Below are 26279 nucleotides of genomic sequence, written 5' to 3' on the forward strand. Positions count from 1 at the left end.
TGACTTACAGACAATGATGTTTACATCCTTCTATGATAGAAAGAAAGAAGAAGTCATGCTAGGAGGAAATCACATTCTCTCCGGCAACCTTTTTAATATTGGAAATTGGCAAAGTTTGTTCTTTTTATTAGTGGGAGTGATCAGACATCCGAGCAGATTCTGATCCTAAATATGAAATGCTGTTTATACTGTCTGCGAGCCCTTTAACCCCTTTTAGGCTATGTTCACACAATGTATGTGTTGTAGAAATCACGGACGTTGCAACAACGGATATGATTTATGCAGCACACACGTTGCATGTGAAAGCATAGAATCCCGGACTGAGTGTATACACTCCGGCCGGGATCCCTAGCGGCGCCGCAAGAATCTGACATGTCAGTTTTGTGCTGCTGCTATTCACTGAATACCCGCTCAGTGCACACAATGGAGCGTGCAGCTCCGGCCGCACGCTCCATTGTGAGCAGCGGGGAATTCGGATGCGCCCGCATCCAAATTCAGCGGAGGTAAAGATCATTACTGCAGTACTGCTGGGAAAGATTTTTTCTGACACCGGCCATTGCGTGACCTGGTCGGGTCACGGAACGACCGGTCTCTTACGCCATGTGAACATGGACTAAGGCTATATTCCTAGAATGTAAATATAAGGGCAAATAACGTCTGCAAAAGTAAATCGCTTCGTTATTTCTGTAATCCGCTCATCAGCTGCTGCCTTATAACTCACTGCCACTCGGATGCTGGTAAAAGCTGCATCCAGTCCTGGGAAACTGGGTGAATAACGTCCGCTGTTTCGCAACAATCGACGGTATTTGCCCTTATTTTTACATTGTGGGAACGTAGCCTAGGGCTAAGTCAAAATGACAGACGTTTTTATTGGCCGTCATTTAATGACAAATATCAGCTGTTGCTATAAAATAATGTCTGTTATTTGTTGTTATATGACCCCTTTAATTGAACGATCAGCGTCCAACACATGCACTGTGTTAAATAACGGATGTTGTGAGCGCAGACGTCTAAATATTGACCGTGACAACTATTTTCAGACGTCTTTTGCAAACACCGGACGTTATTTTTTGGTTGTTCACACAGTTCTACTTTTTTCACCGTGTTTACTATTAAATTCAATGGACTTTTCAATTAAAGACAAAGGGCGATCAGTCCACCTGACCTAGAATAATGGACCAACAGCCGTCATTGTAATGATGGGCGTCTAAAACGCCAAATGACGGACCTCATTTTAATAAATAATAAATTTAAAGGAGAAAACGTCATGTGAATATACATATAAAAGGTTGGGACAATAAGCAGTTTCCTCCTTCTCCATTGCAATGACCTTCATGAATATCACTGCAGTCACTGTATGGACCAACCATACATTTTAGATATGTCTCCGTCTACAAGTCGTTTCATTTATTGCATTCAACCAATTTTTAAAATCAGAAAAAGCCCAAAATTTGTAAATTACTTCTACTTCTTCCATTTCTCCATCTCTCCTGTGCATAGTCATAGCTAAGCCCCTACCTAACTACTCCCCAAATTACTTCTCCTTATAAATCTCCAGTCTTCCAGTACTTATCAGCTGCTGAATGTCCTGCAGGAAGTGGTGTATTCTTTCCAGTCTGACACAGTGCTCTCTGCTGCCACCTCTGTCCATGTCAGGAACTGTCCAGAGCAGGAGAGGTTTTCTATGGGGTTTTTCTATGCTGCTCTGAACAGTTCCTGACATGGACAGAGGTGGCAGCAGAGAGCACTGTGTCAGACTGGAAAGAATAAACCACTTCCTACAGGACATTCAGCAGCTGATGTTGTCAAATGCTGCACGCTCTGGTGTGGATGAACCCGTCCATGCTTAAAATAAACCAAAGAAAACAATAAAGTAAATCTGTGCATTGCCATGTTCTGACCCCTATAACTTTTTTTTTATTTTACCACCTATAAAACTCTTTGAGGATTCCCTTTATTTTTTTCATCAATACCGTCAGTTGCATACCTGGAACTTTTTGATCATTTTTTTTTTTTTTCTGGAATGTGCTGTAATAAAAAATTCTGCAATCCTGGATTTTCTTTTACGTTTACTCCATTGACCATGTGGGATTGGTAATGTTCTAATTTAGTAGTTCAGACAATTGTACACACAGTATATTTGTATAGAAAAAAGGGGGTGATTTTAATTTTTAAAACTTTTATTTACTTTTTTTTTATTTATTTATTTTTTTAATAAGGATGAGTGAATTTACAGCACTAGCAAAGCTCTTCACTCGGCTTGGTGGTCGGCTTGTCAGCCTGCTGCCTTTGAGCTCCACTCCATGCCGCTCTGCTCTAGGTGCCTGGAAAAGCTGGATGCAGTCCTGGGAGAAGATACCCAGGACTGGATTCAGCTTTTCCAGGCACCCGGAGCGCAGTTCAAAGGCAGCCAGCTGACAAGCTGACCGCCGAGCTAGTTCTGTAAACTCGCTCATCCCTACTTTTAAACATTTTTTACACCTTTTTTTTAACCCTCTGGAGACATATTATGGGTAATAACTGAATGACTTAGATAAAGCAATGCATATGCATTGCAAGGATCAGTTTAATCTGCACTCTGCTAGTAGAGACTGCCTGAGGCAGAGTATGTTGGCAGAGCAGGCATAGCAGACACCAAATACAGTATTACCAATATAAATCCAATATAACTAATATAAATGAATGTTTCTATATGTTTGGATTGATGCTGCAGGTCACTTCATTTGTTCCAAAGAACATGATCTAAATTTATAATGTAAAGCAAGAAAATTTTGTATGTTACACTGAAATATGCAAAAAAAATAAAATGCCCACAAACTGTGCTATTGATTTCAACGGGAAATACAAGTCATAGTTCATGGAGGGGGGGGGGGGGAGGGGTATTTTTAAGTATCTGATATAAAATAGTCACATAAATGAAGAAATGACGTTACGTCTCTGACATATTCCACATGGATTGCATCGGGCTGTATTCTTAAACCTTAATGAATATGCTAGTAATGCATGGATTTCTTACCCCAAGTCAAAGACCAGGTTAGTTCTATCAGTTTGAGCCATTGCCATCTGTTTCCATGTAAATGTTCCCGTAGCAGTTTTCTCTTAGAAATCAATCACTGTAAATGCCCAGGTTTCATCTCCTTACAAGGGGACAGATACACATATGGAATTTGATACCAATATATGAAACCTCTTTCTTTAAGTGTATTCTCAGCTCTGTGAAATCTCGCTGGGCATTCCATGCATAGTTCTCCATACTAATATGGAGATACCGTGTTTCCCCAAAAATAAGACATTCTCCTAAAATAAGACACCCCCTAATTAGCCTACCGACTAGCCTAAAGTAAAGCATCCCCCCGAAAGTAAGACACCCCCTGAAAGTAAGGTCATCCACCATCACCCGCTGTCGCTCACCCTCTCCCTCCCTGTGCTTGTCCGGTGCCGCTCACCTTTCTCTGCCTCCCTCCCCATGGTTATCCCATGCCGCTCACCACTCCCTCCCTGTGCTTGTCCGGTGCCGCTTACCTCCTTCCCAGTGCTCTGTCTGGTGCCACTAACCTCCCTCCCCATGCTTGTCCAGTACCGCTCACCTCCCTCTCCTTGCTTGTCCGGTGCCACTCACCTGTATCCCTCCCTCCCCATGCTTGTCCTGTGCCGCTCACCTCTCTCCCTCCCTCTCCCTGCTTGTCCGGTGCTGCTTACCACTCTCCCTTCCCCTGCTTGTCCGGTGCGGCTCCCCTCTCTCCCTCCCTCCCCCTGCTTGTCTGATGCTGCTTACCACTCTCCCTTCCCCTGCTTGTCCGGTGCACTCACCTCTCTCCCTCCCTCTCCCTGCTTGTCCGGTGCTGCTTACCACTCTTCCTTCCCCTGCTTGTCCGGTGCACTCACCTCTCTCCCTCCCTCTCCCTGCTTGTCCGGTGCACTCACCTCTCTCCCTCCCTCTCCCTGCTTGTCCGGTGCACTCACCTCTCTCCCTCCCTCTCCCTGCTTGTCCGGTGCACTCACTTCTCTCCCTCCCTCCCCCTGCTTGTCCGGTGCACTCACCTCTCTCCCTCCCTCTTCCTGCTTGTCTGGTGCACTCACCTCTCTCCCTCCCTCTCCCTGCTTGTCCGGTGCACTCACCTCTCTCCCTCCCTCTCCCTGCTTGTCCGGTGCACTCACCTCTCTCCCTCCCTCTCCCTGCTTGTCCGGTGCACTCACCTCTCTCCCTCCCTCTCCCTGCTTGTCCGGTGCACTCACCTCTCTCCCTCCCTCCCCCTGCTTGTCCGGTGCCACTAACCTCTCTCCCTCCCCCTGCTTGTCCTGTGCCGCTAACCTCTCTCCCTCCCTTCCCCTGCTTGTCCGGTGCTGCTTACCACTCTCCTTTCCCTGCTTGTCCGGTGCACTCACCTCTCTCCCTCCCTCCCCCTGCTTGTCCGGTGCGGCTCCCCTCTCTCCCTCCCTCCCCTTGCTTGTCTGGTGCCACTCACTTCTCTTCCTCCCTCTCCCTGCTTGTCCGGTGCCACTAACCTCTCTCCCCCCCCCCCCCCCCTCTCTATGCTTGCCCCGTGCCGATAACCTCCCTCTTTCCCCCGGGGGGAGAGAGAGAAATAAGACATCCACCGAAAATATGACATAGTGCCTCTTTTGGAACAAAAAATAATATAAGGCTCTGTCTTATATATAGTCCTACTTTTTCAGAGCATCATAAAATGGAAATACTATGGTAAAACTTTGGCCTTGGAGGGCTCTTCATCAGGATTCCTATACCAGTCTGCTCAGTTTACCCAAACAGGACCTACACATATGTCGCCATTTTAGCCAGCAACAGAGGAAAAGGCTAATGTTATACATTGTGGTTTGACGGCTGCCAGGCTTCTCATTCCCACCACTTGGTTTCCTACAGACACACCTTTGACTGAATTCTGGAAATTGAGAGTAGATCAAATCTACTGCCTAGAAGATGTATCACATTGGGAACGGCCCTTAACGTCTGCACTCCTGGGCCGATACAAGTGAAGATGGAAGGACGGCACTCTGTGGGTGGGTGGTGCACGAAGCGGGAAGATCAACAAATCTGGGCAGAGAAAGATCTGGCACTCCCCAAATAGATTTGGCAATCACCAAGTAGATTTATTTAGTGCAATATGTGTCAATATACAGCAAATCGGCTTTGGCTAGAGACAAATGTGTCACTACAATTGGTGTTGAGCCGAGAGGCCGACCTGGTTTGACAGCGTTCTCTGAACTTGAGCACTTGGCAAAACTAAAACCCGGCCATCCCGTCACACTAGAAGTGGCTGTTTTTTTAAAAAACCATAAAAAAATAGTAATGAGTAAATCTGTCAGTTGTGGTGGGTTTTAAAGGACACGCCAATGACACACCCACGTGGAGGGTTTTTGGACAATAAAAGCGGGTTTGTTGGGTTTTTGGAAAAATTGTGTTGCAAACATCTAGTAACTCTGTCGGAAGATCAAACCGAGAGGAAAAATGGAAAAAAACCCAACAATTTTCTGACGGAAACACGTTAGAACATCAACGGGATTGTGCTTTAAAAGTATCAACTATTTTTGGTCTGTAACGGTTTCTTTAACCCCTTCACATCCACAATCTGTATATATACATATATATATATATGTATGTATGTATATATATATGTATGTATATAGACCTTCCTATTGCACATGCCCCGTGCAGTAGGAATGTATATGCATGTTCCTGTATTGAAGGGGCTTTAACATCAGTGTTGCGGGCGCTGGAGCTAATTACAGGCAGCTGCTGTCACACAGCTGCCTGTCCTTAACTCCCTTAAATGCCACAATGCATAGGATAAGCACCTGTCACTGACTGATCGGGACCCCCATAGCATGGCTGTGAGGGTCCCAATCACTTGCACTGACAGGTGTGGGGTAAGCCACTTACCTCCGTCCTGTCGGATCGTTGATCTGTACATAGAGTTTGCTCTCAGGCTATATGCAGATCGCCGATAATACTGATGAATGCTATGCTGGGGCATAGCATTTATCTGTACAGTGGCGCCTTGGATTATAATTGGTTCCGGGACTGTGCTTGTAATCCAAATCACTCTTAAACCAGAGCACATTTTCCTATAAGAAATCATTGAAATGCAGACAATTGGTTCCCCACCCAAAGAAATGATTTTTTATTCTTAATACCATGTAAAACAAACTCAGAAGCAGCTGAATCTGTGATAAGTTACTGTCCAGTATAGCAATCAGCATGTGGAGTATAATGTATAGTAACTGTATAACCCTGATAACACAGCAGCAGCTGGATATGTGATAATAAGTTACTGTACAGTATAGCAGCATGTGGTGTATAATGTATAGTAACTGTATAACCCTGATAACACTGCAGCTGGATGTGTGATATATAAGTTACTATACAGTATAGCAGCATGTGGTATATAATGTATAGTAACTGTATAACCCTGATAACACAGCAGCTGGATATGTGATATGTTACTGTACAGTATAGCAATCAGCATGTGGTGTATAATGTATAGTAACTGTATAACCCTGATAACACAGCAGCTGGATATGTGATATATAAGTTACTGTACAGTATAGCAATCAGCATGTGGTGTATAATGTATAGTAACTGTATAACCCTGATAACACAGCAGCTGGATATGTGATATATAAGTTACTGTACAGTATAGCAATCAGTATGTGGTGTATAATGTATAGTAACTGTATAACCCTGATAACACAGCAGCTGGATATGTGATATATAAGTTACTGTACAGTATAGCAGCATGTGGTGTATAATGTATAGTAACTGTATAACCCTGATAACACATCAGCTGGATATGTGATATATAAGTTACTGTACAGTATAGCAATCAGCATGTGGAGTATAATGTATAGTAACTGCATAACCCTGATAACACAGCAGCTGGATATGTGATATACAGTATAAGTTACTGTACAGTATAACAATCAGCATGTGGTGTATAATGTATAGTAACTGTATAACCCTGATAACACAGCAGCAGGATATGTGATATATAAGTTACTGTACAGTATAGCAGCATGTGGTATATAATGTATAGTAACTGTATAACCCTGATAACACAGCAGCTGAATATGTGATATATAAGTTACTGTACAGTATAGCAATCAGCATGTGGAGTATAATGTATAGTAACTGCATAACCCTGATAACACAGCAGCTGGATATGTGATATACAGTATAAGTTACTGTACAGTATAACAATCAGCATGTGGTGTATAATGTATAGTAACTGTATAACCCTGATAACACAGCAGCGGGATATGTGATATATAAGTTACTGTACAGTATAGCAGCATGTGGTATATAATGTATAGTAACTGTATAACCCTGATAACACAGCAGCTGAATATGTGATATATAAGTTACTGTACAGTATAGCAGCATGTGGTGTATATTGTATAGTAACTGTATAACCCTGATAACACAGCAGCAGTTTGTAGATACAGGATGGAGCTGCAGATCCCCATAATGCAGTAGTGTAGTACAACAGGCTAGAATAGAGAAGCAGGGCTGCTGTCAGAGGTCTGTGTGGTCACATGACAGCAATGGGGAAGGGGCCTGGACAGCATGGACCAATCAGGAAGTGAGAATCACAGAGGTGTGCAGGAGGACAGTGACATAAACCTATCTATGCAGTAGTGTGAATGGCTGAGTGTAAGTGCAGGCACATTATATCAGCAGTGTGTATAGCTGAGTGTAAGTGCAGTGACATCATTATAGCAGTGTGTATAGCCGAGTGTAAGTGCAGGCACATTATAGCAGCAGTGTGTATAGCTGAGTGCAGGCCCGGGACAAGGAGTTTTGGTGCCCTAGGCAGAGAAGGCAAATTGCGCACCCCCCCCCCCCCCCCCCCCCCCCGAACCCAGCGTTATCAGAATCGGCGGTCAGTTTCCCTAAAGGCCCTATTCCAAGGAACGATTGTCGGGCCATATTCGGCTGATAATCGTCCTGTGGAATAGTAGGCAACGATCAGCCGACATCGTTCATGTCGGCTGATCGTTGCGTCGTTTGTCTTTCAAGCATGTTGAAAAACAAACGACTGATTCTATCATTTTACTGCAACACATACTGTACATGCCTTCACCACTGCAGTGGGATCCGGTGCCTTGCTAAAAAACATTTTTATCACATGTTGAGAGTGTCAGGGAGGTGGGTCTGTGACAATGTCTGTGCACGCCCTGCTCTATGGCTGCTGCATCTTCAGGTCGTCTCCACTCCTCCAGCTGTCAGTTATTCTGGAGGACGTGGCAGCTTGAAGATACAGCAGTGGCCAGAGAGCAGGGCGTGCACAGACATCGTCACAGACCCACCTCCCTGGGATAAAAATGTTTTTTTAGCAAGACACGGGATCACGGGGAAGGTTTGAGACAGCAACTGTATTGCTTCCCACTGTGCCAGTGCTCCCCCTGTGCCCCCATGTAGTAGACAAGCCCCCAAAGCACCCCATATAAATTGGTTTGCCAAATATGTGTCCCCATATAGTATAGGAGATCTTCTTTGTGCCTCCATTTAGGTAGGGTTTAGTAGTGGAGGTATTGTGGATAAGGGGTGTAGTAGTACAGGTATAGATGAGAGGTGTAGTAGTGGAGGTATTGTGGATAAGGGGTGTAGTAGTACAGGTATAGATGAGAGGTGTAGTAGTGGAGGTATAGTGGATAAGGGGTGTAGTAGTTCAGGTACAGATAAGGGGTGTAGTAGTTCAGGTATAGATAAGGGGTGTAGTAGTGGAGGTAGAGTGGATAAGGGGTGTAGTAGTTCAGGTATAGATAAGGGGTGTAGTAGTTCAGGTATAGATAAGGGGTGTAGTAGTTCAGGTATAGATAAGGGGTGTAGTAGTACCGGTATGGATGAGTGTTGTGTCAGTACATGAAGGGAGTTGCAGTGTTGTCACAGGCTGACAGCTAACCTGTGACAACACTACAACTCCTTGCATGCACTGACAGCCTATGACATCACTACAACTCCCAGCATGTACTGGCAACCTGTGGCAACACTACAAACCTGTGGCAACACTACAAATCCCAGCATGCACTGGGATCCTGGGAGTCAGTACATGCTGGGAGTTGTAGTGTTGTCACAGGCTAGCTGTCAGTACATGCTGGGAGTTGTAGTGTTGTCACAGGCTAGCTGTCAGTACATGCTGGGAGTTGTAGTGTTGTCACAGGCTAGCTGTCAGTACATGCTGGGAGTTGTAGTGTTGTCACAGGCTAGCTGTCAGTACATGCTGGGAGTTGTAGTGTTGTCACAGGCTAGCTGTCAGTACATACTGTGAGTTGTAGTGTTGTCACAGGCAAGCTGTCAGTACATGCTGGGAGTTGTAGTGTTGTCACAGGCTGACAGCTAACCTGTGACAACACTACAACTGCCAGCAAGTACTGGGAGGGATACACACACATACACTCACTCACTCACTCTCACACATACATGCATACATCCACTCTCACACACACATTCCCATGCAGGCACTTACATTTCATGAGGGATCTCCTTCTATCTTCCCAGCACCTGCAGCTCCTCTGTCGTCCTCCTCACCGGCACTATGCTCTCCCGCCCCTCCCCCTCCTGTCCTGCACAGACAGGAGACTGAAGCCATGAGGTGAGAGCCGGTGAGACCTACAGACTGCTGACACGGGAGGGAGCACGACCCCAGACTGCATCCTAGTGAGAAGGACAGCTCTGTAAAAGTCTGTTCTTCTCACTAAGCAATGCAGTATACAGCCAGCAGCACCGTCCCCTCTCTGTGAGTCACCTGGCCCCTACAGCACTCCCGTCACTGCGGCCCTGGTTACAGTGCAGGGTGGGCTGGCGGGCGAGCGGGGGACAGGATGGATGGGTAAGAAAAGTAATTACCCATCCAGACTGCGCCCCCTGTAGTTTTGCGCCCTAGGCCATCGCCTACCCCTGCCTACTCTTTGTCCCGTCCCTGGCTGAGTGTAAGTGCAGGCACATTATAGCAGCAGTGTGTATAGCCGAGTGTAAGTGCAGGCACATTATAGCAGCAGTGTGTATAGCTGAGTGTAAGTGCAGACACATTATAGCAGCAGTGTGTATAGCTGAGTGTAAGTGCAGACAGATTATAGCAGCAGTGTGTATAGCTGAGTGTGAGTACTGGCACATTATATCAGGAATGGAGAGCATGAGAAACACAAGGGCGGACAGAGACTGCAGGGAGCAGGAAGGAAGGAGCAGGACAGATGTGGGCACATACATGCAGGGCTCTCTGTCCAGGGAGAGAGGGGTTACAGCTATAGAAAGATTACCTCCACAGTCCTGTCCCCTGATGCAAGCCCCAGTCTGAAGTAGATCTGTCATGATTTGGAAGGGGAGGGAGACTTCCCGGGTAGACCCCACTGTGCAGACCATGCCCCTCCCCCACTCACCCGCCCACTAAGTACAGGGAGCTCTTACACCAAAGCAATGCTCTTAAACCAAGGTACCACTTTATATGCAATCAGAGCAGTGTCCCCCTAAGGGACTTATATATGCAATATAAAATGTGTGTAAGAAAATGCCCCAATAAACATTAATATTACCGGCTTTCCCATTATACAAATAAATAAAAATACAAATACAAACAAAATTATTTTTAAAAAATCCCATATTTTTCTTACTCCGATATGATATAAATGAAAACTAGAGATCATGGCGCATAAAATGACACCCCAACCAGCCCTGTAGGTGAAAAAATGACACCCCAACCAGCCCTGTAGGTGAAAAAATAAAAGTGCTATGGCTCTTAGAAGGCGAGGAGGAACATGACTTCAAGGGGTTCTCCAGCGAAAATCTTTTTCTTTCAGATCAACTGGTGTCAAAGTTATATAGATTTGTAATTTACTTCTGTTTAAAAATCTCCAGTCTTCCCATACTTATCAGCTGCTGTATGTCCTGCAGGAAGTGTTTTATTTTCAGTCTGACACAGTGCTCTCTGCTGACATCTCTGGCCGAGACAGGAACTGTCCAGAGCAGGGAAGGTTTTCTATGGGGATTCATAGAAAACTGAAACAGAGTTCCTGTCTCGGCCAGAGATGTCAGCAGAGAGCACTGTGTCAGACTGAAAATAAAACATTTCCTGTAGGACATACAGCAGCTGATAAGTACGGGAAGACTGGAGATTTTTTAATAGAAGTAAATTACAAATCTATATAACTTTCTGATATCAGTTGATTTGAAAGACAAAGATTTCGCTGGACAACCCCTTTCAATTTGACCCGGACCTCCGTGCATCAATGACCTTTGACCTGATGGGGTTAAAGGTGAACCACTCTCCCATTCTAATCCAGGAAACTTTGTTCAATCCATGCTGCCTTCAATATGGCCTTTCACAATAAGCATTTAGGCATTTCCCTCCTTTATTTGGGTCCTGTTTTTACGGCTTCTCTTAGGCCTTCCATGTGCGCGGTGAGATTTATAAGCACAGGAGGAGGGCAATGCTTTAATAATGAGAAAGACTCCTATACAGTATGGAAGACATGTGGAATGAATCTTCCCTTCTGTCCCATTTGCCTTACAGAAATATAATTGGGACCAGGATATGTTCTCTTAGCCTTGGGGAAGTAAGGGGAACAGGCGGATGTCTCTTAAGCAGAGGGCTTAAAGGGAGTGGGCCTTTCGACCCTTTCACTTGAAAGAAGCATACTGAAATTTTCCCCTTAGACATTACAAAAAGTTAGATGGAGCAGTTTCTAAGACCTGATTCACACCACGATGGCTACAAGCGACTCATGTGCATATTGTGCTCTCTACTGCCACCTCTGTCCATGTCAGGAACTGTCCAGAGCAGCAGCAAATCCCCATAGAAAACTTCTCCTGCTCCGGACTGTTCCTGACATGGACAGAGGTGGCAGCAGAGAGCACTGTGTCAGACTGCAAATAATACACCTCTTCCTGCAGGACATACAGCAGCTGATAAGTACTGGAAGACTTGAGATTCTTTAATAGATGTAATTTACAAATCTCTGGCACCAGATGATTAAAAAAAAAAAAAAAAAAAACATTTATGGTGAACTATTCCTTTAACCCTTTAAGGACATGGCCCATTTTCGTTTTTACGTTTTCGGTTTTTCCTCCTTGTGTTTAAAAGGTCATAGCACTTGCATTTTTCCACCTAGAACCCCACATGACCCCTTATTTTTTGCGTCACTAATTGTACTTTGCAATGACAGGCTGAATTTTTGCATAAAGTACACTGCGAAACCAGAAAAAAATTCGAAGTGTGGTGAAATTGAAAAAAAAAAACGCATTTCTTTTATTTGGGGGAAATGTGTTTTTACGCCATTCACCCTGGGGTAAAACTGACTTGTTATGCATGTTCCTCAAGTCGTTACGATTAAAACGATATATAACATGTATAACTTATATTGTATCTGATGGCCTGTAAAAAATTCAAACCGTTGTTAACCAATATACGTTCCTTAAAATCGCTCCATTCCCAGGCTTATAGCGCTTTTATCCTTTGGTCTATGGGGCTGTGCGAGGTGTCATTTTTTGCGCCATGATTTGATCTTTCTATCGGTACCTTGATTGCCCATATACGTCTTTTTGATCGCTTTTTATTACATTTTTTCTGGATTTGATGCAACCAAAAATGCGCAATTTTGCACTTTGGGATTTTTTTGCGCTGACGCCGTTTACCGTACGAGATCAGGAATGTGATTAATTAATAGTTCGGGCGATTACGCACGCGGCGATACCAAACATGTTTATTTATTTATTTATTTGTTTACTTTTATTTAAAACCTGGGAAAAGGGGGGTGATTCAGACTTTTATTAGGGGAGGGGGCTTTTTACTATTAACAACACTTTTTTTTTTTTTTTTACACATATACTAGAAGCCCCCATGGGGGACTTCTAGTATATACACTGTGATCTCTCATTGAGATCTCTGCAGCATAGATATGCTGCAGAGATCCATGAGATCGGCACTCGTTTGCTTTCGGCTGCTGCAGCCGGAAGTAAACGAGTGCCGAGCCGAGGACGGCGCCATCTTGGACGCATCCCCGGCCGGCATCAGTAACGGAGATCGCTCCTCCGGGACAAGGTCCCGGAGGAGCGATCTCCCCCACTAGACACCAGGGAAACGTTGCCTCCGGTAATCGGAGGCAGCTGTCAACTTTGACAGCTGCCTCCGATTAGCTAATTAGCGGGCACGGCGATCAGACCGTGCCCGCTAATAGCGGCGGTCCCGGGCTACACGCGGCACCCGGGATCGCGGCACTTCAAAGCGGGGCCGCCGCGCGGCCCCGCTTTGAAGTGCAAGTGAGGACATAGGACGTACCGGTACGTCCTATGTCCTTAAGAGGTTAAACAAATGCCAATCTCATACTGTAGATCAGCGATCATTTATAGCCCCTGTACCATTGTGGAGACAGGGCTGCACAAACATTCCCTTTACCTCCATTATTTGTCAGTTGCACGTCCCCATTACATGGAGAGATATACAAATAATAAGGATTTTTTACCTGCTAAATTTATGCAAAAAGTTGACAAACGAAGGTGTGCCCATATGTCAGTGACCCACCAGGAATCTGCCCGGTCCTGCAGATTGCCGGTCTGGACCTGAGTATGTTCACACGCAGCTCAGCTTTCAATTTTCAGATTAGTGATGTAACATGTAAGCGCTCTATCGCAAACAGACTGATACATTTTGGCGAATGAGTAGAGTGTAGACTGTACTAGATGGCCCTGAGGTACGGCTCTAGCCTTGCTGTAAAGTACAGCCCTAGCATTGCTGTAAAGTACGGGCCTAGCCTCACTGTAAAGTATGTCCCTAGCCTAGCTGTAAAGTATGTCCCTAACCTCGCTGTAAAGTACGGGCCTAGCCTCGCTGTAAAGTACGGCCCTAGCCTTGCTGTGAAGTACGGTCCTAGCCTCGCTGTAAAGTACGGCCCTAGCCTTGCTGCAAAGTACGTCCCTAGCCTCCCTGTAAAGTACGTCCCTAGCCTCGCTGTAACGTATGGCCCTATCCTCGCTGTAAAGTAGGGCCCTAGCCTCGCTATAAAGTATGGCCCTAGCCTTGCTTTAAAGTATGGTCCTAGCCTCGCTGTAAAGTACATCCCTAGCCTCGCTGTAAAGTACGGCCCTAGCCTCGCTGTAAAGTATGGCCCTAGCCTCGCTGTAAAGTACGGCCCTAGCCTCGCTGTAAAGTACGGCCCTAGCTTCGCTGTAAAGTACGGCCCTAGCCTTGCTGTTAAGTACGGCCTTAGCCTCGCTGTAAAGTACGTCCCTAGCCTCGCTGTAAAGTACGGCCCTAGCCTCGCTGTAAAGTACGGCCCTAGCCTCGCTGTAAAATTCGGCCCTAGCCTGGCTGAAAAGTACGTCCCTAGCCTCACGGTAAAGAACGGCCCCAGCCTCGCTGTAAAGTACGGCCCTATCCTCAGCCTCGCTGTAAAGTACGGCCCTAGCCATGCTGTAAAGTACGTCCCTAGCTTCGCTGTAAAATTCGGCCCTAGCCTCGCTGTAAAGTACAGCCCTAGCCATGCTGTAAAGTACGTCCCTAGCCTCGCTGTAAAGTACGGCCCTAGCCTCGCTGTAAAGTACGTCCCTAGCCTCTCTGAAAAGTATGTCCCTAGCCTCCCTGCAAACTACGTCCCTAGCCTCGCTGTAAAGTATGTCCCTAGCCTCGCTGTAAAGTACGGCCCTAGCCTCTCTAAAAAGTACGTCCCTAGCCTCGCTGTAAAGTACGTCCCTAGCCTCCCTGCAAAGTACGTCCTAGCCTCGCTGTAAAGTACGTCCCTAGTCTCGCTGTAAAGTACGGCCCTAGCCTCGCTGTAAAGTATGGCCCTAGCCTCGCTGTAAAGTACGGCCCTAGCCTCGCTGTAAAGTACGGCCCTAGCCTCGCTGTAAAGTATGGCCCTAGCCTCGCTGTAAAGTACGGCCCTAGCTTCGCTGTAAAGTACGGCCCTAGCCTTGCTGTTAAGTACGGCCTTAGCCTCGCTGTAAAGTACGTCCCTAGCCTCGCTGTAAAGTACGGCCCTAGCCTCGCTGTAAAGTACGTCCCTAGCCTCGCTGTAAAATTCGGCCCTAGCCTTGCTGTAAAGTACGTCCCTAGCCTCGCTGTAAAATTCGGCCCTAGCCTGGCTGTAAAGTACGGCCCTAGCCTCACGGTAAAGAACGGCCCCAGCCTCGCTGTAAAGTACGGCCCTATCCTCACTGTAAAGTAAGGCCCTAGCCTCGCTGTAAAGTACGGCCCTAGCCATGCTGTAAAGTACATCCCTAGCCTGGCTGTAAAGTACGGCCCTAGCCTCACTGTAAAGTACGGCCCTAGCCACGCTCTTACTCCTCAATAATTGTGCACAATAATCAGCTCTAGTAATAGTGTCTTCATCAGGTGTGAGTGAACAGTCGTCTTACATCTGGTAGAATAGGAAAGGGGAAAATTGTAAATCGTAAATAAAGAAAAACGTAAATCTTAACTCGCCTTTCCTGGAAATTCTCTCGAGTACAGTAAAAATTCATGTTTCCCAGATATGGGGGGAAAAAATCAGAAAATTATGTTTTTACTAAGGATGTGACAATTGACTAGAGATGAGTGAATCCGAACGTCACAAACTTTGCAGAAAGTTTCAATTGTTAAAGTGCAGAACTTTTTGCAAAGTTAGTAAAGATGGCGGACACACTTAATACACATAGAAAACAAAAAAAGGCTATACTTACCATTCTCCTGCGAGTCTCTGGTGTCCCCCACTGATCGCAACCGCCTCCAAGCCGCTCAATCACTGACTGAGATGGAACAGTGCCGCGGGCACTAATTGGCTGAGTGGGCTGTCACTCCTGAGACTCCTCATCCCGGAGCAACCCCCTCCTGTGCTGCCCAGCCCGCCCCCTCACGTGCCACTCACTATCGGGGGGGGGGGGCGGGGGGGCAGTTTGGGCAGCACAGGAGGGGGCGTGCTGGGCGGGCCGAGGGGGTTGCTCCGGGCCACCCACTGTGCACATTCATATATCTATAGTGGGTGGCGCGTGCCGAGCTGGTGCTCCGGGCCATCGGGCAATGCCCCAAATGCTCCTAAGCCCCTCATTAGCATAGGGGCAATTAGCGAATAACTACAGAATGTGGAGGAGAAGCGAAGAATCATTAACAGCCCTGCTGTTATAAGGTAAAGAGCTTCTGGGGCATATCAGCAGGTTCATTGGGCAGAACCTGCTGATAGTGCCGCTTTAACTGACAGGAAGTTGAGGTTGCTACAATCAGCGGAAGACAATGGGGACATTCAGACAGGTAAGTATTGACGGGCCAACTTGCTGAACTGCACCAAAACAGCTTAATCGTTTAACTGTTCGTTAAAGGTTCGCTTCGGAACCTGAACTTTTCTTCAAATTTCGGCTAACCCTGCCAAACCAAACTTTTAAAAGTTCGCTAGACTCTACAATTGACCTGAAAAAAAATTCACAAATTCCGACCCATAGATCGGCACCGATCAGGATCAACTATCACAAAACATTGGATTCATTAGAATCCAAACTTTTTGTTATTTGTTTCGGATTCATTTGGTCCTTGCTCCTGAGCGGCCTGGAGGTGAATGGTGATGCTGTATATACACATATATACATCCAGTGGGCCGGGGGCTCTGCGGTATACTGTACTCAACATACTTAACAATTAGAAAACAACTGGGGTCCTTTTGGTATTTATGACAGTCATCGCCATTGCAACCATAACTCTACCCTGATTTATGTCCATTCTATCTTTAGTAGCACAAACCTAAAAAAAAAGGTGTCTGCCAAAGGCCCCCCATTGTTTCTTTATCACTAGGAGTCATGTGACTCCGTCCTATATGTAACAGACTTTTCCCTTTAGAAATATCCAGTGAAGCTTCGCACCATCTGTCACACTTGGGGATAGCTGATGTGCTCGAAAAGGCTGGAGACCTCCGCTTTAAGGTATGCCCTTTTCTTATAGAAATTTTTTTTATACGATTAGAAATAGTTGATACTTTTCGACTCCTTCAGCACCTTGCGATAGTTATTGCTTTGAAGGATCTCAAACAAAACAAAACATAGACTTTTTGACTTTTTGCAACTTCACAATCCTAAAAAAAAGTGTGACTTGATATATTTTTGAGATATAGGAGTAATAGCTCCCACTTTCGCCCTTTGGCTTCACTACTTGCTTTGCATATGTTCCCGAGATATATGATCGCACTATTACAGCATCTAAGGATACAGCGTCTACTGCTTAGCCTTCCCTCATTACTATGTGTTATTGCTCACGTTTCATCCATTGCAGATAGTTCCAACTTTTTGCATTCTTGTACCTAAGATGGTGACTTTTATCTCTATGTTTTAGCATTTTCGATTACGAAATTTTTGAAAACTATCATATATTTTTTTGCAGATTTACTAGTTTTGGCATTGGAAGATGTACAGTTTATGTCATCCACGTTCTCGAACCTCTAAGGTTTTGTGCCGCCGGACAGATTTTTATGATGTTCTGTAATGTTAGATCGTGTTCTCATAAAACAACTGTTTTTTCACCTTGTGGTCATTACATCCAATGACAAGTCTGTCTTCAATTATTGGATGTGCCAAGTGAACAGAGTTAAACTTTTTGAACTTATCCTCCCGTCTTCTCGGCATATAAATCCCGGCCGTGCTATTGTTCATCGTCTTGACCCCTATCCACTTTGCTATATAACATCTTTATCTGGTTGACAATAGAGACGATAATTCAAACCCTATAAAAAAATAGTTTCTTGTGATTTCATCTATAGGTAATAGCCGCCTTCTTACACAGCACTGGAGGTGTCACCAACTTCACAGTAGAGACGGACGCGAGCTCTCCTATATCATATGTGGCATTTTCCGCCACTGTTGTTGTTTTTAGTTCTTCTGGGTGTTCCCCCCCCCCTCTTATTAAATCTTCTCATAAAAGAGACTTTTTCAATTAGATTTTCATAATTCAAACCACTTGGCAATTTTTGGGCACCGATATAAGGCAAGGTCTGATGGAAACTGCCAATAATGTAATAAGTAAATTAAATTTTGTGAAAAAAAAGTCCAGACCGTCCCGTATGAGATGATTACTATGTGATTCATGTTATTTTTTTTATAACTTTTTTGCTAAATTTGTATTATTAAAAAAAAGGATTATAATACATGTCTAAGGCCAGGTTTTTGCGTTTTTGCTGTCCGTTTAAATGGTTACTTTTAACGTACACAAAAATGCAGTCAACCATATTTTTTTTGTGTATGCTAAAAAAAAAGGACAAAGAAATCCATTTTAACCTTTCTTTTTTTTTTTTTTATGGAATTCAGTGGAAAAACGGATCCAAACAGATTGCACACAATTCAATTGCATCTGTTTTTGCATCCATTTTTTCATATATTCCCCCCCCCCCCCCCCCCATAAAATGTATACGTTAAATGTACATCTGACTTTGGTGTTTTTGTAAAAAAATAAATAAATCTAAAAATATTTTAAAAAAAATTATTTAAGGCTTTGTTCACACAACTTTTTTGCCCGTTTTTGAGGCCAAATAACAGCCGTATTTGGTGTCATTATGAAATAATGTCCATTATTTGTCCTCAAAACGACGGCCAAAATAGGTAGTGTGTGAACATAGCCTAATGATGCACTTGAAGCTGGAATGAACAATATAAAAAAAAAAAGTGGAAGGTAAAATAAGTAAATATTCGAATGTGGAGTCTGAGAATTTCTACTAAGCATTAAATCTTAAAATGAGTGAATTACGACTGAACGGCCTTTTCAACTTTTCCTGTTGACAGCAGCTGCCATGGGGCTTGTTATGATCGCGCGATAGGATTGCAAAGGATTTGCATGGGAGACATAAAATATGCAATAAACAACAAAAACTAGGTAAAAGATGAGATAACATTCCAAAAACCTCACGGCAATACAATATCACGGCCGATGAACGGCCGATTACATCTAAATAAAAGCACTGCATACCTTCTACCTTTGCGTGAGTCCTGCTCAGTCTACTTTTCAGGCTTGGATTTGCTGCACATACTAAGTGCTCTAACGCTAACAGACGACTCTCACGCTTGGACGTTGGGAGGTCTCTCTTATTGGGAGGTAAGAGACATTAGGAAGAGGCTGAACGATCCAAGAATTTCACAATGAATTAGGTCACTCAACTTTATGCAGCCAGTAAATAATCCGGGAGCAGATGTAGTAGTAGATGTAATAGTAGTAGTAAATCGTATGACTCATTTACATACAAGCAGTCTCAGGCTATGTTCACACATAACGCCTTTTTTGGCCTTATTTTGACAGTCTTTTTGGACGGTCGTCAGTTTGATGCCAAAATATGGCTGGATTATGCAAATTATGGCCATGAGCTACATAATACTGATGTATTTTCTTTTTTTACTTTTAGAAAATGATATGTCCTTAGGATGGGTTCATACTGAGTATTTCTCGCGGATAATGTTAGCGGAATTCCGCTCCCTGTCCGCGCCTTTCCGCCGGCTCCATAGACACCATGGGCTGGCGTATTCCGTAACCGCCGAAAGAAGTGACATGTACCCGTGCCCTAGGCCTCCGTCCCTCCTCATCATTAGGAATGCCCCAAGAACAATATCTCCTATTCATCACCTGTCGGAACACTGTACAGATGCCTTAACGATCCAGCACATGTGCAGTGTTCAGACAGGTGATGAATGTGAGAAATCCTAATGGTGAAGAGGGCGAGGAGGAGGGACATGACAATCCTAGGGCACCGACACTCTAGGCCATGGCTGTTTGACACAGGGCTGCAAGTTTAAAAGTTGTTTTTTAGGACAATAACTGCATCACCTGCCGAACGAACCCCAGGACAGATCTTGGAGTTTGGGGGGTTTGGGGGGGTCAGATTGTGGGTACAGAGTCGCTTTAACTTATCCAGACCATTCTGATCAGCTTCCATAGCTATGACACTGTTGTCCCGTAGGGAACAGAGGGAGATTTCTGGTTAAGTGGAATTTAGATGGACTTAACCCCTCCTAGGCAGGATATTCTAATACAGTGCTTCATCACTGTACTTTACAACTCTTCAACTATGGACATTTCAAAATTATTATACATTTCCGCCATATTTGTTTGAGACATATTCTAATGGACACTACATTCGCCTTCTACAACTATATTATATATCCTGTAACCCACATGATCAAGTTTTAATGAGGAAATTTACAGTAAGTTTGGGTTTACGAAACCCAGAACTCTCAGAATTTGACTGGAGAAGATGGATGCCAGCCATAGGCTATGTCCATGTTTTCCAGGCAGCCCTAGGGCGCCATCCATCTCCAGCCATCAAGAGTCAAACGCTGAGGATTCTGGGTTTTGGCAAGATAAAGAGTGCGCCATAGATATCTCGGTAAAAAATAAAAAGATATTGGCCAACAAGTATGAAGAGAAACATAAAACACCAGAGACAAAACACAAGACAAGATGAAAGAGGCAGAAACACGTGGGAATTTTTATCAGATGTTACCACCTTCCATGCTACATTTTCCTATGATATATTTTATTCTACAGAAACATGCTTCTCTTGGCTTAGTGTACATGTTATGGCCATGCGTAAGAGACCGGCCGTTCCGTGACCCGGCCGGTGTCGGAAAGGATTATCCCAGCCGATACTACAGTACCATCCGGATGATCTTTCGCGACGCAGAGTTCTGATGCGGGTACATCCATGAGCCAAGTCTACTTTACACCATGTTTGATAAATCTCCCCCTATGTGTATACACTCCAGCCGGGATTCCATAGAAGGCAGCTGAAAGTAAGTTTCATATTAATCACGGCCATTGTTGCAAATCGGCAACAACAGCCGTGATTGATATGACACTTACGTTGTGTAAACATAGCCTAAGGCTATGTTCACACAATGTAAAACAGCAACCAGTGGCCTTTGTTTTACATGTTCATCCGGCCGATACAGCATTATCGGCCGGATGAACATTATTTCAAAACGATTGAAATGCGGCGCCATATGGGTGTGTTGTGTGCCGTGTGAACTGTCAATTATTTGAGGCCGCTGTTTCCGAACAATGATTGCAAATAATTGACAGGTCAATTATTTGTTTGAACAACGGCCGTTGTTTCAGTTAATTTCAATGATGTTATTAGGAATGATCCAGGAACATTTACTGCTGTTTGAGCTTTGCACAGGTGTCTTAACGATCCAGCCCATGTGCCGGGCTGCCACAGGTGGGGAATAGGAAGCAATCTGTCTGGAGTATTCCTAATGATGAGGAGGGTGGGGAGGAAGGACAGAGAGGTTGTGCCAGCCTAATGCATATACTAATATAAGCCCCGGCCGTTAGACACAGCGCTGCCCGATTAAAAGTTGTTTTTATGACAATAACTGCATCACCTGCCGAACGGACCCCAGGACAGATCTTGGATTAAAAGCAGCTATCTGACGGTACAAGTGGTTGGGGGAGGGTCAGATTGTGGGTACGGAGACACTTTAAGGTCATGTTCACATGGCATAAGAGACCGGCCGTACCGTGACCCGGCCGGGTCATGGAACGGCCAGTCTCTGTAAAGATCATCCCCGCCGGTACTGCAGTACTGGCCGGATGATCTTTCCGGCCACAGTGTTCTGATGTGGGCACATAAGCTCGCGCCTGCATCATAACTCCCCATAGCACACTATGAAGCGAGCGGCCGGAGCCGCTCGCTTCATTGTGTGAACTGACAGGGTTTTTAACGGCTGCTATTAACTGGATTGCGGCCGCAGAAAACTGACATTTGTTTGCGGCACCGCGAGGGATCCCAGCCGGAGCGTATAAGATGTGTATACGCTTCGGCCGGGATCCTATAGAAGGAGAGGCAATTTGTATATACGTGCAAAGTACAGCCGTTGTTGCCGATTGCAACATTGCCGATTTCACGTAGTGTGAACATAGCCTAGGCTGTATCTATGTTTTTCAACCAACTTCTCCAGGCGGTGGGAGTCAAGTGCAGAGGGTTGAGGTTTAGAGAATGTTGCCGAACCTGAACAGTTTGGCCTCTCTGCTCAACACTACTCTAGAATTCTTCTGAAGGAGTCCCGTGATATCTGACACCAAGACATTATCAATGCATCATTTACAAGTTATGAGGTTGATAAAACTTTTGAAAAATTTGGAGGCCTTTTACCCCAATACCCAGCCAAAGCCCATCTGATCCGCCAGTAGAACCTCGGATACTTACCCCATCCTGCAAGTTCCGCTCCGGAAGCCGAACCCGCCACTGAGATTTCTGGAGCAGAACTTGCAGGACGGGGTGAGTGTCCAGGGCTCTATCGGGGGTTGGTGGGCTCTGCCCTGAGTGCCGGGGTGAAAGGTTTCCTTTAAACTCTTCGTTGTGTTCTTCAAACTATACCTGAACAATATTTGCAGTGTGGCCAGGCAAACTATCCTGGTAAAAGAGGCCACTACAACTAGGGACTACATAGAAAGTAACACATAACAGGAATACCAGCAATGTTTCCCAGTAGGACAATGCACTGTCAATGTCCATCAAAGAGCCTTGGATCATGCAAGACCGATCCATTGGTTGTTCTTCCTTAGGCCACCTTTGGCACGTTCTAACCACTGCACACCAGAAACCCCCCAGGAGGTCGGCTGGCGATGGAGATGCTCCGGCCCAGCCTTCCAGCCATCACAATTCAGGGTTTGTCAGTGTTATTCACATCCTCAAATTTGTCCATTTTGGCTGAAATTCAAGAGCTGACTGTTCCCTTACAGCCTTATATATCTCTGACAGGCGCCATTGTGTGGATGTTCGGAGGTGGTCTGGAGGTACCAGACAGTTTCATAGGGCAGGTGCAGTGGGAGACTCCAGAAGGTAACCAGTTGCCCCCTGTTCGGCAGAGCGGAGGGTGACTGGTTAACTAGAGTTGAGTGAACTTCGAGTATGCTTGAGTTCGTCCGGACGCGAGTGTGCGGCATTTCATTAGCGGAGGCTGCGGAAGTCGGATGAAACCCTAAGGATGCCTGGAAAACATGGACACCTTTTGATGTGTCATCTGGCATGTCAAAAGTTATTGATCACAACAGGTCTAACTGCTAAAGGTCCCCATACACCCTAGATATTAGTCAGCTGTACCCGCTTGGGACAAGTTTGGGTGTCAATCTAGTGTATGGGGCTCAACCACTGACTCATGATGTCCGTGGTGTTGGAGGTCGGGCATGATGAAAATCACCACCTGAACCCTTTGTTTAAGAAGAAATAAGGCTTACCTCCAAGAGAGCTGTTCTTGTGTTTGGGGTGTATGGGGGCTGGTCGAGAGATATAACCGATGGCTTAATGATCGTTCAGCCATTAGTTATTGAAACTGTATGGTCAGATTAAGACCCGGTGTGATCAGGAGAGAACACGGCCGCTATGCAATCCACTACCCGGCCGCTCACTCTTTAATTTTTATAACCAGCAGGAACAATTGTCTATGCCAGCTAATTTAATTTACCATTTAGATGCAGCTGTCGAAATTGACAGCTGAATTTATATGGCCTTTACATACCTCCCTAGTGGTCCAGTGGTCCAGAAGGCAATGATGGAAAGCCGATCATTGTGATGACAGCCTAAAGCCTCTGCTACGCCTTAATAGCTGCTGTGGCTCTGTGATTGATTCAGCCTGTCTTCATTAGCCTATAACAATCGAGTTCCAAGATGATGGATCAATGCAGTACATAGGTACTTCATTGATCTCTATGAGCAATCAAGGTATTGCTCATAGAAGTTCACCCGGGGAGATACAGAAGTTTGTAAGTGTAAGTGTGATCAGCTTCTGCATGTCCTGCAGGAAGTGGTGTATTCTTTCCAGTCTGACTCTCTGCTGCCATCTCTGTCCATGTCAGGAACTGTCCAGAGCAGGAGAGGTTTTCTATAGTGATCTGCTGCTGCTCTGGACAGTTCCTGACATGGACAGAGGGGGCAGCAGAGAGCATTGGGTCAGACTGGAAAGAATACACCACTTCCTGCAGGACATGCATCAGCTGATAAGTACTGGAATAGTGGAGATTTTTCAGTAGACGCAAATTACAAATCTATAATCTATGCATTAAGGGGTTAAAGTTATCAGTGAGATATCCAATTTACAACATACAATGGTGGTGGTGGTACGGGGGGATTACTTATTTACGATTTTTTCCTCCAACATTTCTACCTTTCACCTTCTCTATCAGCCCAACCTCTACTGTGCAAAATGTATCATATTGTCTTGTATGACGCCCAAACAATTTAGCAATGATGTTAATGTCTGGAAGTCATACGTTTAATCCTCCCCCCTGATGGCTCCACCTATCTTTATCTCCAAAAACGCATAAGATTCTATGTGTGAATCCAGCTTTATGGCGATGGCATCTCCGAACAGAAGAAACAATTAAAACATCCAGTTTAACGATTAATCAAAAACATAAGTATACAAAAAAAAAACAACCAACAAAAAACACAAATTAACAAAAAAAAACTACTTTGTTTGGCCGTCAATTTGAGTCCAAATATTGGCCGTTAGTCCATATGATTTTACAAATTACGTCCGTTATTATTAAATAGCTGTCGTTATTTGGACTAACAAACGGCCAGAAAAAGACAGTGTGTGAACATAGCCCTATTGTAGGAAAGTTTTAAATACATACAAAGTGTTAAATACATTCGAGAACACTCGCCATTTGATTACCGGTGGCTGGAGAAGTTGGATGCAGCCCTAAGGCTACTTGAAAACCATGGATATAGCCTACGGCCATAGGCTGTATCCATGTTTTCCAGGACTCCCTAGGGCTGCATCCAACTTCTTCAGCCACCGGTAATCAAATGCCGAGTGTTCAAATTTGAACGACCCCGAATGTACTCGAAGATTGTTTATCTGTTACACAACAATAGAAGGAGGCCGGCAGCTTAGGCAAGTTCTAGGTTCAAAGCCCCGAGTTAATGTATAGGTGACAGTGATGTCCATATGTGACGTATACCTCACAATCATCTGTGTTTTATTCTATCCTGGGAAGAACAGAAAAGAGATAGCATTAAATCTAATCAACTGATCCCCAAACAAAATCTAATTTAGTCTCTCCCGCTCCGCGATCATAGAACAAAGTGGGAATGTACTACGACAAACCATTCCCAAATGTTCAGCCATAAAGACACACCCAGAGCAAAGACATTGTGCCGGCACTAGCCATTGTTTAGGTTCAGTGTAATAGAAGTGATGGGAAAAAACTAAAAACATTTGCTTTGGATTTCTTATTAGAGATCTTAGAAAATAGGATCAGGACTGTTTAACTATGCAGACCCTTATAAAGGGTTAACCAGCACACTGACAGCGCTGTGAGTGCAATGATTTTCTATGTATTTGATTATATATATATATATATATATATATATATATATATATACAGTTATACACACAGTTTTTTTTATTATAAATAGATATAGTAATAGTAATAAGTATAATTGACACAATTTTTTGTAAATGTTTAGCATTACATTGAAGATATATTAAAATTTAAAATGCAATATTAATACTAACATCATTAATAATAATAAAAATAATCATACTAAATCAATGCAATAATAATATTAATAATAACAACAACAACATATTACTGCTAATAATAAAAATAATAGTAATAAAAAATAATAATAAATATTACTGCTAATAATAATAATAAAAATAATAGTAATAAAAAATAATAATAAATATTACTGCTAATAATAATAGTAAAAATAATAGTAATAAAAAATAATAAATATTACTGCTAATAGTAAAAATAATAGTAATAAAAAATAATAAATATTACTGCTAATAATAATAGTAAAAATAATAGTAATAAAAATAATTAATATTACTGCTAATAATAATAATAGTAAAAATAATAGTAATAAAAAATAATAAATATTACTGCTAATAATAATAGTAAAAATAATAGTAATAAAAATAATTAATATTACTGCTAATAATAATAATACTAAAAATAATAGTAATAAAAAATAATTAATATTACTGCTAATAATAATACTAAAAATAATAGTAATAAAAATAATTAATAATACTGCTAATAATAATATTAATTATACATATATAAAAATTAATTTGATTTATATATGTAATAATAATATGTATTAATAATAATATTACATCCTATAATGATAATAATAATACATAAATAATAGCATTACTTATGATAATAATAAAACAAATAATATTAATAATAATAATATCAGCAATATTAATAATTAAATAATAACATCACTGCTAATTATAATAATTATTATTGGGTTTACAAAACTACATAAAATTTTACATATCCTACTCTACTAATGTAAAAAATATCTCT

The 26279-nt window shown here is 43.6% G+C and overlaps 1 protein-coding gene across 1 annotated transcript in view; it reads right to left on the minus strand.

Moving 5' to 3' along the window:
- The window catches only part of LOC138772802 (agouti-signaling protein-like), a 40795-nt gene extending 21797 nt beyond the window's left edge, over positions 1 to 18998 (minus strand). Inside the window, exon 1 of the mRNA XM_069953497.1 lies at positions 18924 to 18998. The gene's annotated coding sequence lies outside the window, so the exon portion shown is untranslated. The remainder of the gene's footprint in view (positions 1 to 18923) is intronic.
- Between the last annotated feature and the right edge of the window lie 7281 nt (positions 18999 to 26279).

The sequence above is a fragment of the Dendropsophus ebraccatus genome, chromosome 14 (assembly GCF_027789765.1).
Source record: "Dendropsophus ebraccatus isolate aDenEbr1 chromosome 14, aDenEbr1.pat, whole genome shotgun sequence".
NCBI lineage: Eukaryota > Metazoa > Chordata > Amphibia > Anura > Hylidae > Dendropsophus > Dendropsophus ebraccatus.